General features: G+C 36.8%; 1 protein-coding gene across 6 annotated transcripts in view; it reads right to left on the reverse strand.

Annotated features, from left to right (window-relative positions):
- The window catches only part of LOC137249815 (glucose dehydrogenase [FAD, quinone]), a 35,449-nt gene extending 20,808 nt beyond the window's left edge, over positions 1-14,641 (reverse strand). For 2 of the 6 annotated variants that reach the window (XM_067781757.1, XM_067781761.1), the window contains exons 1-3: positions 14,531-14,641; positions 13,281-13,854; positions 10,880-11,301 (exon numbers count right to left, since the gene is read on the reverse strand). The gene's annotated coding sequence lies outside the window, so the exon portion shown is untranslated. Of the gene's footprint in view, positions 1-10,879; positions 11,445-13,280; positions 13,855-14,530 lie in introns of all 6 variants that reach the window. The other 4 variants (XM_067781758.1, XM_067781763.1, XM_067781759.1 and 1 more) reach the window with 4 other exon arrangements.
- Between the last annotated feature and the right edge of the window lie 1,336 nt (positions 14,642-15,977).

Below are 15,977 nucleotides of genomic sequence, written 5' to 3' on the forward strand. Positions count from 1 at the left end.
ACAATCCTTCCAAAGACTTTACTCGACTCTGCGCCACGTATGCTTGTCCCTCCTCGAACTCCAAAATATTTTGATGTCACTTCTACCGGACTGTATCTAAAATTTGTTCCAAATATGAGCCAAATCGGACATCATAGGTCGCTTTCTATTCATGCATGTATTATGTCTTCCAAATATGAGCCAAATCAGACCACAAATACGATTTTTTTAATATCTATCCTTGCGCCACCTATCGGAGTTTTTTCTTATTATTGCATTGTCATCGGGTTCTGCACTATATTCCAAATTTCAAGCTTGTAGGTTATCGGGAAGTTACTTAAATTTCAATTACAAAATTCGTGCCGGCCAGCCAGCCAGTCTCTCAAGGCAAGCTAAATAAAAGCGTTTAAAAATGAGAGTATATCGGATTTTTTCAACTTTTCAAGAAGTCCAGAACTACCTACTCAGAACATCTTTTATTTTTTGTTTTTTTTTTTGTTTTGCGGGACTGCGTATGCAGGCAAGGTCGGGATGAAATAAACGCAACATTCTGTTTGCGATCATTTCCCCAGATCACCTTCAATTCTTCTCTCACGGTCTTTACGACGAGAGTTGTAACCAGAGAAGGTTTGGATATCTGATCCGAAGACAAATTACACCGTCAATCTTTTCGATTGACGTTTTGAGGTAACATTGATATTCAGGGATTGGTGCGCATTTTACGTGGGATATAGCTGGGTTACACATGGTTTTGCAGCCTTCAATGCCATGGACTTTTCTCAAGCCCTAGTACGGCAACAGGTTATTGTGTGTGTGTTGACTTTGTACCGGCTGACTTAATTCGTTATTTGAATTTGACAAAAAGATACGGGAAATGCATTAATTATCCATCAACAAGAAAAGCTTGAACAGAAGCGCGGGGCTGCAAAATTTCTAAGATCATGTGCAAATTCTACGACGTTAGACTCATAAAGTTGTTCGTATCTCTAAAGAAAGGAAGCCTTAAGGCTCACGGTTGGCATACTAACTGGACACTGCCTTCTGGCGCCACATGCTTAAACATTTTGCCCCGTCTGTAACAACAGATGTAGGAAGTGCAAGCTACAGGTAGAAAACCGTTGAGCACGTCTTGTGTTCGTGCCCTGCGCTCCCGAGGTCAAGGCTCCTGCTATTAGGGTCGATTTGCCAAATCTCCAGACAGCAATTAAGTTAGTTCCTAGAAAACTTCTTGTATTTGCTTGTATAGACTCCATATCAGACCAAGGTAAGAACTTGTGATTGAAACGCCCAATTACAAGCTAATTTGGTACCAATGATTCGGCTACGAGGTGTTGAGGTAGGCAATATAGCGCCGATAGTTGGGGCACTGATTATCCAATTAGATCCGTGTTTGACACCGTGCGGTTTAGTCTTCCATTGACACGTACTCACGTTGAATCATATTGAATAGTTTGCCAAGAGGACGCAGTTATTCTATAACATATGTAAGTCCTGGTGCTGTAGGCTTTTTATTTGGGGAACAAGTTTTTCTCTTCTTTCCGCACGTTTCGGGGCTGTCCGTTTCTTCTTCAGGGAGTCTACAATATTCAACAGAACATAAACCAATTCACAATAATATAAAAAACAAATAAATTCCTTCAAATTGACGGGATGGGACGTTCATGGTTCAACTCCGAACGGCAGCTGGAAGGCAGATGAGTTTTCACTGAGAAGTTTTTCACGGCAAAAATACACTCGAAGTGTTTGCCAAACCACTGCTTGAGGGCGAACACGCTTAGAAAAATTTGTTGCTAATTGAAAAACTTTCTTTCTAAACTGTTGGTGTTGCTTTGTCCAGGACCTGAACGCAGGATCTTCGGTTAGGTAGGCGGTAAGCACGCTACCACCACACCAAGGCGGCCACCAATCACAGTAGGTTACATTTCGGAATTAAGGCTAAGTTCTTGCTGTTATTTTATCGTTGTTGATGGTTTTTTTTAGATCCGGCGCGTTCCGGTAACCAGTACCATTAAGGCACTCTCTCTACTTAAAGAACAATACCCAAAACTAGCAGAGGAGGGACGCACTATCCCCAGGGAAATGCGCGTCACTCTAGCTGAACTTCGATCTGGGTACTGTAACGGGTTAAACTCTTACCTATCCTGCTTGCAATGTGTCCCCACATGACACCAACCATCTCTTCAACTGTATTGTGGAACCAACTAACACCCCTCTCATTATAGTCCACCCCTGTTAAAACAGCAAGTTGCCTTGGACTCCCGTTGAGTTGGGTTGGGTCCGTGTAAGATTCTGAAATGTGCTAGTCTTCATGACGACGATATGTAAACTGTAACGAGCTCAAGCTTAGTTTACGTAGAGCCATATTGGATCATACATACAGATATGTGCAAATACATATGTAGATGCATTCGAACCGGCTTTTTGACCCACTTCGATTTGTGACAATACAAAATGCTACCGCTTCGTTTACAATGGTCGGTTTATCAGCAAGTTTGGCAACTTTGCATCCGCGCTCTCCTCTTTCATACCCCTTTTAACACATTTTCTTGCAACCTTTTCATTTCATTTTTGTTATTTGCACTTTTTTTTGTGTATTTGCGTTTGTATTGGTTCGGTATATTGCCCAATTCCCTACCATCGAAGTAACTTTACAAAAGCCTGAAAGAGATCAATTCAAAATTTAAAATAAACCATTTCAATGCAATTGTAGTCTGCGGTTAATTATAATAGGGGTTTTCGTAAACATTTGGAATTACCATTAAAAGCAAGCAATTTAGTAATGGGTTTTTTTGAGGCGCACGCCAAGAGGCAGTCGTGGTTGTAGGCAAAACCAAAAAAGAGCAATATAAACCGGTTAGTGACGTTTGATGAAATGATTATCAGTTAGTATGACGTCATTGAGTTTGGCTGTCAGCGATGAGCCTAATTGTGTTTGTGCTTAAACTTCCCCGGTCTTAAAGTTATGTCATCGATCATCGACAGTAAAATAATTTTTTTTTATTTGAAGTTTTTATTAGCATTTATTTACCGCGCGTATGTGTGTGTGTGTATGTGTGCATACCCGTTATCTCACATTTATTGTTGTTTTGGTTACTCAGTCAAGGTCGTCTTGGCCGTTCATTGGCGCGATGCGTATTTATCGTCACGTTTGTATGTTTGAAAGTAGCTATGGCAAAGAGGCGTGTAGCGGATTGCGTGCTGTAAAACAATTCTCACTTACACTTACATGTATGCAGTTTTTATGTTTATACACTTGTAAGCGGCAGTTTAGTGGGAAATGTTGAAATATTTTCGGATGTCTATAATAAAGTAAATTGAATGCTAATTTTCTAAATACACACACCTTTATTATGTTTTAACCTAAATTTGATCTATTTAAATATTGCAAACACAGCTACAGGTTGGGTTAGGTTGATGTGATGACATATTTGGAATTCGGTCAAGTAGCTCATTAGTGTGGCCCAATTTTTTTTCTCGTAATATATTCAAAAAATAAATTATGATTATTTTAGTTTGGCAAACATTGTAGAACTAGCGATCAACTCAGCGAGTGTACATAAACCAACTCAGAACAATAAAAAATGGTGAGTTTGATATAAAAAAGGGAAAAGGGCGTTAGTGCGCGCATTTATTGCGAATTATTATCGCCAATCATTGTCTTGTTGTTGTTGATATTGTAGCCCCTCCCCGAAAGTTTTGGCCAATGTTGTCGATGTTGGCGGTCCTTTGCCGGATATAGATTCGGTAACAAGTACCATTAAGGTACAAGCCCAACTATCTCGGTAACGATTTAATATCATCACATTGAGAACCTTCTAGGTCTTCCCGCTCCCCACCCTCTAGTTCCATGACGAAGTTGGATTCGCTAGAGCCCCGTCAGCTAAAGAAATACGACTCATCACTGGTAGGTGAGGTTGACAATTGTGTTGGAAAAGCTATAAATTGCGCTGGCAACCCCTTAAATGGTTTGCGCAACACAACTGCATGAATACCTGCATAATTTAGTCCCCTCTCACTACAGGCATACCTCTCACCGTCATGTTATTGGTTTTTTACCGGCTTGATATAGGTGGGCTGCAGATCAGTCGTCGCCCTTTTTGTTAAGTTTTATCGGTATCCCTTTCATAACGAACCGATGGGTCGTTTATAACTAATTGGTAACATTCCGATAAAAACTATCAGCTTTTGATATCAAATCGATATAAAAAAATAAATAAATGTAAGGCGCGATAACCTCCGAAGAGATCTCAGGCCGAGCTTCTTTTCCAATTTGCGTCGTGCTCCTCTTGATTTTCCCTACAAATTGGCCGGACGGGACCTACATGTTTTATGCCGACTCCGAACGGCATCTGCAAGGCAGATGAGTTTTCACTGAGAGCTTTTCATTGCAGAAATACACCCGGAGCGCTTGCCAGACACTGCCGAGGGGCGACCCCGCTTAGAAAAATTTTGTTCTAATTGAAAAACCTTATTTCTAAAATTTTGATGTTGCTTTGTCCGGGGTGCGGACCCAGGGCATACGGTGGGATACGCGGAGCACGCTACCATCACACCACGATGGCCGCCAAATCGATCAAATCGATAACTTTGATAAAAAATCGATGACACGCCTGTAACAAACCGGTAAAACTCCGACAACAAATCGATAACGTCTCAATAGCAAATCGATAGTTTTTTTTAAAGCTTATCGATAATTTTTCGATAAATAATACATATTTTTCGATGAGATGTCGATAAATTTTCGATAAAATATCGATAACTTATCGAAAAGTAATCCATAACTTTTCGGTAGCATACGACAAACAATACCGATAACTCGTCTATTATAAATTAATAATTCATTTATAGCCTTTTTCGGTAAATAATTTTTAACACTTCGATAACTCGTGTATACCTCGTCGATAGCACGCCTATAACATACTAGTTTTGGTTGCGGGTCTGGATCCGGTTTCGGTTTAGGTTTCGTTTCAGGCCCGGTTTCGGGTCCGGTTCCGGTTTATGGTTCTGTTCCCGTTCCGGGTTTGTTTCCGGTTCTGGATTCGAATTGGTTCCGGAACGGTCTCGGTTCCTAGCTCATTACCATTACCGAGTTCGGTTCCCGTTCCGGTCCTGGATTTGGTTACGGTTCCGATGCGCTTTTATGATACTAATAGTTAAGACGATCGCCCGTTTCATGACTTTCTTGAAAGCCCCGAGTTGTTATAGGAGCAATAACAAAGCTCACTCCCTGTATATATTCCAAGGCTTTATTTATGTTTGTAGCAACCCTATGGAGTGTCGTGTCTACCGCATTGCTATTGGTGTACGCACTCGGTGTTTTTCATTCATGTTGAGCTTTATATACATATCTATTTTCCTCTCAAAGTTTTTTATCAGAAATAAGGGCCTGTAGTCTATGCGATACATATGGTTGAACGTTGTCTGCATATGCTATTCTTTACGCCATTCTCATCAAGCTCGAGTAGTGGTTATCTCGTTCAGTGCTACAACCCAAAATAGTGGGTAGCGAACACCACCCACGTTGTCACATGCCAATGCCTGCCGGTATAGTTCTGTTCCCCAGCATTGACTGTGTCCAACCGCAAATGTGGTTGTCTACTCCGGCCCTTTGGAGGGCTTTGAAAATAGCGCTGATTTGTGTCTTATTGAATGAACCCACTGTATCTAGGATGGCAGCTAGGGTATAACGTTTGTAGTGGAGTACATTTTCTACAGTAACAATGAGCTCGTGGAGGGTGTTTTCTGTTGACCTGCCCAGGATGCTGCGCCTTTGATAAGTTATTGTTGACCTAATATAGATGTCCAAAAGGTTCTCAAGAAGCTTAACATTAAAGATGTGACGCTTATTGGTCTGTAGTCTTTGGCGTTTTCGTGAGTTCGTCTATCCCACTTGGACAAAAAGATGACTTTTGTTTTCCTTCAGATTTGTGGAATGTAGGTCAGCGTAATACACGCTCTGTAAACCCCTTCCAGCCTAAGGACCATTGCGTCACCAAGCTTATAAAGCACCACCGCGGTAACGCCATCTAAGCCAGGCCTTTTGAATGAGGAAAAACGGTTGACTGCGAAGCTTATTTTATTCCTGTCTATTATCAAGTACAGTAATCTATCCTAGGGCTAAAAGCGCCCACAGGGATTTTTGTTTTTTCGTGAATGAACGCATCCAGGGAAGCTTGTAGGGTTTTAAGGGAGTCCTCTGCCGAGTCCGCCATCTCTTTTTACGAAGCGGTCGTTGCAGTGGTCTTTATACAGACTCGACGCCTCCCGAGTTTTTTTTTTTTTTTTTTATTGAGGAGCAGAAGGATTGCCAGCATTTGCTTTCCTAACAGTCTTTTTAAATTGTTTGAGTGTATCCCTGTTTGGCTGTCACACTTTGGTTGTGAGGCATTCATTCAACACCTTTATTACTGAGTTTCCCGTTCCACCAAGCTTGGGACTTCATGTATGTAGCACAGAATGTTTAGACTTAAGGCTTAATGTCTTTACGGAAAATTGTCCTTTTAGTTAAACAGTTGAGTGGAATGTTGTTCAATCTGTTTATTTTGTGTAATTTCACGCAAGGTAAACCACTCCTTGGGGCTCTTAATTATTATTTTATTTTTTTTTCAAATTTTCCATCGTAAGTGCCTCTCCAGGAAATTTAAGCGATACTTATTAACACATGAGCATATACTTATAAATATGTGCATAAACATCTGCGTTTGCTTTAGGGTGTGTCGACATTTGAGGGATTGTCTTTGTAAGGTTTGGATGACTGATGTCAGTAGGCTCTCTGTTGCTAATCTCCTATTAATGAAATTAAAAAGGAGTAAAGAAATTAATATTTACTTTATATTGCACATAATAAATTCTCGTTTATACTTAAGATGTCGCCTCCCCCAGCGGGTTAGCGGGCTTAGAATATATCCGCGGTAGGTATGCCTGTCGTAAGAGGCCACTAAAATACCAAATTGATTCAAGGGGTTGTGTAGCGCAACCCTCTCAAGGGGTTGCCATCGCAATATATAGCTTCTCCAAACCAATTGTCAACCTCAACTACCCATGGCGAATTATGTTTAATTAAAATCCGAGGCTCTCGCGACCCCAAGTTCCTCATGGTTGCCTTCGTTAATACAACAACAAAAACAACATGTCACGCGGACTAAATGGCAACCAACTGCGTTAGAAAAGTAGTAGATGAATGCCTTGGAATATTTTGATGTTTCCATTTTGATGTTTCTAGCGTTATGTTCAAGCGAGTCTCCCTTTGGATGGGCCCAACATCCAACCACGCTGATTACCCTTACGGTCAAAAGGTCGACACTAATATGTGTGAATATTTAAATAGGAAATTATACGCAAACAACAAGTGAGGTGAAGGTGAGTGCTATAACCGACTTCGTGGCATTTGAACAAACAAAAATGCCCCAAAAAATTTTAATGTGTTGCAATTATTGCCTTGGCATGTGTCTACATACAAAACTATGCACAGATGTAAATGCCCATAAACACCTGATTATACTCACAATTGTTTATACTCACGTGCGCAGCAATTGGTAATAGAAAAACCATTTGATGACGCAGCTAAAAATACAACCAATTTCTGTTGTTAGCGATAATAATCGCTGTCGTGGCATTTAACTTTCAACTTGAACTCTAAATTAAGGAAAATTATCTTAACGCGAATGCGTAAATGACTTTGACACTGGAGCAAGCAAATATTTAAGAGAAAATGCTACAATTTTGCACTTACGTTAATGTATTGGATATTTGAGAGTTGTAATACTCAGAAGTGTGCTACTCTAACTAACCAATGGGCTCCGACTCTAAAGATGGAACAACTAACATGAAATTAGCAAAATTTCCCTAAAACGAAATCGCCTCTCGCCAGTGGTTTTACAAGTCGTCGAGACGTCAATATGTAGGAAAAACAGCTAAGAGTATATCAGTTCGGCAGTAACCGAACATTATTTACTCAGCTGAGAGCTTCTATCGTGCAGTTTATTTTCAGTTTTTACACTAAGTAATATCTAAATTAGGGCATATTAAACGATTTTCCAGTATTAATCGAATATTTGTCATGATATGTGAATTCCTCTTCCAGTTATGGCTCTGAAAGAAGGAATTATTGCTAGAGCTCGCCCAGAAAGTTGCAGTTAAACTACGACAGCGACAACTTTTCCAGACACAAATACTTTCGGATTTTTAGTTTGAATTCGGGTCCTTACAGTTTTAGGATTTCCTGAAAATAATAATCGTTTTACAGATATGTCATCTATTTTAGCGATGGGTCCATTAATTTCTCGATACAAATCGGCAACATACCGATAACATACTGGTAATACTCTGATAGCAAATCGATAATATTTCGACAAAAGCTCGGTAATTGTTTGATCACTTTTCAATAAATAGTCGACAGCTTTAAAAGTAAATCAATCGATTTTCGATAACCTACCGATACATTTTTAGTAGCAAATCGATATCTTTTCGAAAACTGTCTGGTATTAATGATATGGATAGTTAATCGATTCAGTTTCGACGCCAAACCCATAAATCGTCGATAAAAAATAACATTGGTAACCTTTGCTATCGATAGAAAATGTATAACACTTCGAAAGCTCGTTTATGCCTTGTCGATAACACACGTATGACAAACCGATAGCTCATTGATAACAAACCTTTAACACTTCGATAATAAAGTGATCGGTTTTGGCTTTGGTTCTTACTTAACATTTTCAGGGTGCTATAGCAGCATTCTATGGTCAAGAGCCCTTTTGTGGACTTACAAAAGCACACACCAGGGAAAATATAAGTAACTGGGAAACTAAACAATTCAGACGTCACTGGATTGACAGCCCAGAGCAAAGACAGGCCAAACTGTTTATAGTTTCGGCAACGAAAGTATCAGCGAAACTCATTAATCTAAGCAGGGAGGAGCTAAGAACTCTCACTGGGTACAATACGGGGCACTGTGGTCTACGAAAACACCTAAGTAAGTTAAATATATCCGATACCCAAATTTGTCGTTTCTGTGAGCTGGATGATGAAACGCCGGTTCACATTCTCTGCGAATGCGTCGCTCTGGCTAGGCAGAGACTATCCCATCAAGGTGGTGGCACTCTTAATCCCTATGTGATATGGAATACAAAGCCTGAAGAGGTACTTAGTTACATAAAAAGCCTCCACGCACAAAATTAGGCTGAAAGGTCATGCACAAAGGTCGCAGTGCTTCCAGGCCTAGTAATAATAATACTAATTATGACACCTGAACATCATCTACATAGTGAGGCTAAAGAGCTCAACATAGAGTATAACGAAATGCGAAACAGACAGTTATTGCTAAATTGTCGCAAACCTTGACACCCCAGCAAACAACTGCTTGATCTAACCCCGCATCGAAGAGTAATTAGGAAACATCTCCGTAAGCACTATGATCAGATCCGGCACCTGCCTACACAGCCATTAATCCAGATAAGCATAAAGAGGCACTAAGCCGAACTCACATAGAATCGGTGAACACTTTGATAGTTCGCCCTGCTGAACCACGTTAGCAATATATACTATCCAACGCTTGCTGCAACTCTAACAGGTTAAATTCTTACTTATACGGAATCAACTCCTGACATACGTAATGTATGTCCTGCTTATGATGCGTCCCCATATGACACAAACCATGTCTTCAATTAAAATGTGGATCCTACGTGTCTAACAGCAACATCAATATGGCCAGCATTGTTGAAACTGCTGATTTCCTTGGACTCCCGTTAGAGGACTTTGATGACAATTCGTGTGCGATTGCATCGATTGACTGGGGCGAAGCACTGTGAACACAACAACAACTAATACAAACATTTTCATTATAAAATGATTATGCGATACTTATGCAGTTGCGCCCGTTTCGCACTATGGTACCTGCCGGACGGCTTAGCTTAATCTTGTGAATTTTTATGTTAACACGTTCTCAACACCTTTGCTATTTAGTTACCACACATTAGTTACGATTACTTATCGCTATTGCAGCAATAATAATTTGCCTTTCATTTTCACTTTTACACGATAACTCAATTAGATTTTTTTCCAACAATTGCAGTTCGTGTTGCTAATCTTTTTTTATTATGTGCATGCAAATTAATGCATGTAACTTAGTTTAAACAAAGTTAGTATAACCTAAGTGGGCACTGTAAGTGCTAGTAGAGCAAATTTGTGCAAGTTCGTCGCTTAAGTCTTGCGTTCAGTGTAAGACTAAAGCATTTGCGTCTGCGGGCAATACTGCGCTATGGTTAGAAAAATTTATATGTGTGCAGTTTAATGCATAACTTAAATCGAGAAAAGAAATTTATATTTGCTTCAACTCAACCCATTGCACGATTACACACTGAGAGACAAATGAACACAACGAACTTCTTGATGTATGATTTTATATGCAAAAATTTAATATGCGCACGGGAGGAGCTCAAAGTATTGAAATGTAAAGCAAAAAAAATTAAAAATTTTGTAGAAAAGAAAATAAAATCAGAAATTTCGCGCAGTCATTTGTATATATTTTTGCACTTTTCTTCTTCTATTTGAGACAGATCAATGTTCAATTTAAAAATATTGTCATTGCTGGTGCAGTGGTAGAGCGCATGGAATGCTAAACGTGTAAAGTATGAACAAAAACAAAAATCATAGACAACAACAAATAGGCGCTCTGAAAAATCGTATGCCAATGCGATGCAAAAAATTACGAAATCGTGCATTCATGGGATTTCGCAGAGGTTGCAATTGGCGCAAGCGTAATTTTGCAAAAGTGCAGTATTTATTTAAAATGTAAATATACATTCAGACGCACTTATGTACATACATATGAAAATTTGATAAATATTTTTAGCAAATTTTGTGCCACTTTGTATTAAATTTCAGTTAAACTTTGGTGACTTACTATTTATTAAAGATGTTGTTGTTGTTGCAGTTATTGGCGCTTCTTTTATTGATTTTACTTTTGTTTATATGTTTCGTTGCTTGTTGTTGTTATTATTAACTGTATTACACACAAACGAGTAAAAACACAACCAGCTGGTACACAAAACTCGTCCTGTTGACTTGGTCACGTTTATTTTAATTTTATTTATTTATTTTTTTTTTTTGTTGCTCAAACGAGTTCAATACCGAAGATGGACTTTTTTCAGCCGGAATGTGGTTGATTGAGAATTGTTGTATGGTGTTAATGTTTGTAATAAGCACAATGTAGGTCACAATGTTTAATAGGTTTGAGTTTGCAGCGAAATTTCAAATTTCCACTAGCAAATGGAAAATTTTTTCAGTTTCTCTATGTAAATTTTATTGCTTTTAGATGTTTTCTTGCTGTATAGAACATTTTGAAAATATTTAATATTTGTTGTTGCTCGCTGGTTAGAGAATTTCTCGAGATTTTGGGTTCGAATTTGAGCTTAAGCTCTTATTAATAATTTTTGTGCTTAATATTGTTATGATAAACATTTATTAATCTGCAAATTTTGTTTCATTAAAATATAAGAAAGAAATGTTCAGACAACGGCCGTAGTTAGCTACGCCTATATTTATAGCCATTTCAAGCTAAAATCATTCTTATTATTAGGCGTGGAAACACTGCGACCTTTGTGTAGATTTATTGTGTATGCTAATGTCATAATCATCACAATATCAATCATCAAAAAGTGAGAGTCCTAAGGTAAATTTCCAAACGGTGAGGTTGAAAATATTTTATTTTAACAAAATCACGAAGTTTTCGGAAAAAATTGTTTATAAAAAACGTAAACTAAAGTTTGAAATATTTGTTTTTTTTTTTTGTTTTTTTTTTTTTGTTTTTTTTTGCAGAATTGAACCGCAATTTTGTACATTTAATTTTATTTCATTATATAAAGTAACTAGAAGACCCGGCAGACGTTGTCCTGCCCTAAATTTGGCCTATCTGCATACATTTTATTAAGCTTTTTCCGTCTGACTCTGCCCTCCCACCCTCTTCAATTTTCCCAATCCTTTTATTCACTCCTCCCTCCGTCTTTTTCGCTTCATCTATCTCCATCTTCATCTCATTCTATCTCTTTCTCAATCTCCTTCTCTCTTTTATTTTCTCTCAATTCCTTCTGCATCCCTTATTGCCTGTGCTAGAGGGTGGTATGTATTTTATTCCAGTCCCAGTCCCAGTCCCAGTCCGTCTCTGTACCAAAGCACTCATCAACAGCTTTCATTTGATATCCATATTGTACAAACACTGTATAGGCATTCACTGGCCCACGTTTTGGCCTATATCTCGAGACCCTGTAGGTACCTGTAGTAACCACAGCGTGAGGTTTACGCAACTTGTGTGAAAGTTTGAACAAAATCGACCGACGCATCTCTTCAAACACCGGCGACCAACTAACACACATTTTAGCCTTTCTTTTTATATATATAGATTTTTATTTTTCACACTTCACTATAATATTAAAGCGAAATGCAGATTTTCTTTGCTTTTGAAATTCGGCATAAAAATTGCACATGGAACAACTAACGATTCTCCTGTATTAAAAAAAATGTCATAGTACCTCTAAATCGCGGGCCCCTCGGAAACGTGTTTTTTATATATTAAGATTTGAAGTACAATTCTAGTTTGAGCTTTACTGATTATACAATATCTTTTTTTATGTATTTGGTTTTATGAAATACTTGTTTTTATTTTTATTTATATCTTTTATAACTTTAATATTTTTTCTATATACATAAATATCCTTTTTATATTTTTTATTTATTATTTTAACTTTTTTCCATTAAATATTTAAATAAAAATTTGTCCTACGTTTTAATTTATTTTTTCCTAAAAATAGGAAAAAAATGATTTAAAATATTCAAGTGTAAAAAAATGTCAAACAAATAATCAATTTAAAAAAAAACTTAAATTTTTTTATTTTAATTGCTTTATTATTTTTTCAACGTTCTTCAATAAAAATAATACTAAATATTCCTTTACTATAGTTAAAATAAAATTTTTTGGATTTATTATAATAAATTTAGGTTTAATTAACAATTTTAATTATTTTGTTACTGTGTGATCTCTTGTTTCAAGAGTTCCTATGTTTCAATTAACAATCAGGCAGAAATTAAAAAAATTCCATTAAAAAAAATTTGCAGTTTCAAAATAAGTGCCAAGTATTTATGTTCTACTTTTATTCTTTAATTTAACAATTTTTCGCATATCAAATAAAATTAGGAAGCGTCAACATTTATTTTTAATTTGAACTTATATTTTCAGGTTTTTTTTTTAAGTTCACAACATTTTTTTGTTTAAAGAGTTTTGTTTGAAATTAAGTTTTTTCCACTCTTACCTTACAATTTTTATGTTTTTAAACGGTTTTATTTAGCTTGACTCTGTGTAGCGAGCAGCCGGCGGGCCGGCCGTTGTTTACGAATTTTGTAATTAAAATTTAAGTCACTTCCCGATAAGCTACAAGCTTGAAACTTGGAATATAGTTCAGAACCCGATGACAATAGAATTATAAGAAAAAAAAATCGCCGCTAGGTTGCGCAAGGATCGGGATATTCAAAAAAATCGTATTTGTGCTCCAACTTGGTTCATATTTGGAACACAATGTCTCTTTTAACTTCAATTAACTATTATTTTATTATTTTTTTTATTTTCCAAGTTTTTTCTTCTAATTTGATTTAATTTTTTTGTTATTTATTTTTAATTTTCCATTTATTTTTGTATTTTAATTTCAATTAATTTTTATTTGTTTTTTTTTTTTACTTTCCAATTTTTTTCTTTTAAATTGATTTAATATTTCCGTGTTTCCGTGTTAATTACTTCTTTCATGTTTTTTGAAATTTTCCAATTTGTTTTTTTTTTTTTTTTTAATTCCACTCAAGTCTTATTTGTTATTTAATTTTCCAATTCGTTTTCTAAAATGTTGGATACAAGTTTAAGTTAATTATTTTCGTATATTATGGAAGCAATTTGATTTGAATATTTTTTCCCCCAATTTTACACAAAAATTTGAAGTTTTACTTTATCACATTGTTTAAAAATAATTTTGTTTTTCATATTGTTCAAAAAAAAAATTACAATTTGGTTAAATTCTATTTTTAGGACTCTCTTTAATAAATGTTGCATCTCAATTTTTTTAAATTTATTGCTTTGCGAAATTTTATACAAAAATTTTTGCAATTGTTTAAAGAACATTTTTTTCAATTTTAAAATTTAGTTATATATTTAAAATTTTGAACTAATGTGAAATCATACATTGGCTTTGAAGAGATTTAACTTCTATTTTTAATGTACAAAATTTTTTTTTTGAATTTTCAAGACGCACAAATTTATTTTTGTTTTTTTTTTTTTTTTATATATGCTGCAGTTTATTAAAAACAAAATTATTTCAACAAACTAATCTTATGAGATTAAGAGCATTTTCAATTTAATGAAATTTTGTCACATGTCCAAAAAATTTTATAAAATTAAAATAAAAGAAGTCACTATCAGCGCGTTTTATGTTGTGCTTGAAACAATCGATTCATTTTTTATTAAACGCTTTATCATTTTAAATCAAAAACATTCTGTCACTCCCGCAAGGGCACTTACAAAACATATTGAAAAAAACATTCTTCCAAAAACAGTCAGATTCCCTTACAATTCCGGTATTTTATCCGCGTTTTCGATCACCAACGCGCGCTTGTTCGTTTCGAACTGACAACAGCTTGCCGTCTTAACGGTACAACATGCACCACCATATGCGGCAGTGCAATAAAGTCGCCAAGTTTACTGCGCATGCGTGCCATCGAACCATTAAGCCGTCCGTGTCCATACTCATACGGCATGTTTGATGCCAGCTGACAGCTCAAACGCTCCCTCCGTATCGGCTGCTGCTTGTCAATGATGCGAGGATTTCATGCTTTGTTCGAAGCATTGCACATGCGCAAAGTTTTTCTTTGGGCTTTTTTTGTGTACAACACTTTTCAAAACATTTCTTTTGCTTTTTCTTCTCCTTCTTTATTTCGTTAACAAAGCAAAACAAAACGCATTAAAGTAGTGAACAACAACAATAACAAAAAGGCTAAACGAGCTACAAAAGTTTTGTGTTCAAAGTCTAGAAAATCCATTTTTGCGGCGTGGTATGGAATTTTGCGACGGCATTTTTGTTTGGCTTCGTCTATGTTGTTGTTATCAACATTCACAACATGCATTGTTGTTGGTTATATGAATTATCTTATTTCACTTTTTTCTTTATGCAGTGATCGATGACGCCATATCCACCACTTGATTGCGGCTGATGCCACACAAACCTACTTGCACTATTTGATATAGATTTGTATGTATTCCTCGTTCGTGTAGCGCGGGTTGCCTTTTGTTTGATCCAATTGAGCAACCCGTTTCGCTACATTCCGGCCGAAACTACTCGGCTCATTTGTGTGAGGGGGGGTTTGTTAAAAAGTGTTAATTTTTATTTTGACAACTTGAAATTTTGTTATTTATATATCTGAAATTTAGCAGCAATTAGTGTGGGTATTAATGTGAGCATTACTCGCTTGGAATAGCTTTAGTTTGGAAAGAAAGTGAAGCATGGGCAGGTGGAATTCTTTTAACTGGTTTGCCGTTTATCTGCATGAGTTTTTACTTATAATTTGAGTCCAGTGCCACCTGGTGGACATTTTCACACGAGCTATTTTAACTATTACCTTCAAAGCCTAACCAAATCAAGTCTTAAAAAGAGTTCTTGGCAACAGTTCTTTTCCTGGGCGTCGAGATAGACATCAAGCTTAGCTGGAAATCTATTACCGAACGTAGGATGGAAAAGGCTTACCTTCTACTCGTGTAAAAGAATCGTCAATAGAAACTGGGGTCTAAAATCCAAACATGTGATGTGGCTACATACGGCCGCCGTCAGACCCATGCTAACATATGAAGCTATAGCACTGGGGCCGGCCATGGAAAAATAGTACAATATTAAAAAGATGCAAAGAGTACAGCGGGCAGCCTTCGGCCAGGGCACTAAGGTCTTGTCCAACTGATGCACTACATGTGCTTCCAA

This window comes from Eurosta solidaginis, chromosome 4, assembly GCF_040869045.1.
Source record: "Eurosta solidaginis isolate ZX-2024a chromosome 4, ASM4086904v1, whole genome shotgun sequence".
Classification (NCBI taxonomy): domain Eukaryota; kingdom Metazoa; phylum Arthropoda; class Insecta; order Diptera; family Tephritidae; genus Eurosta; species Eurosta solidaginis.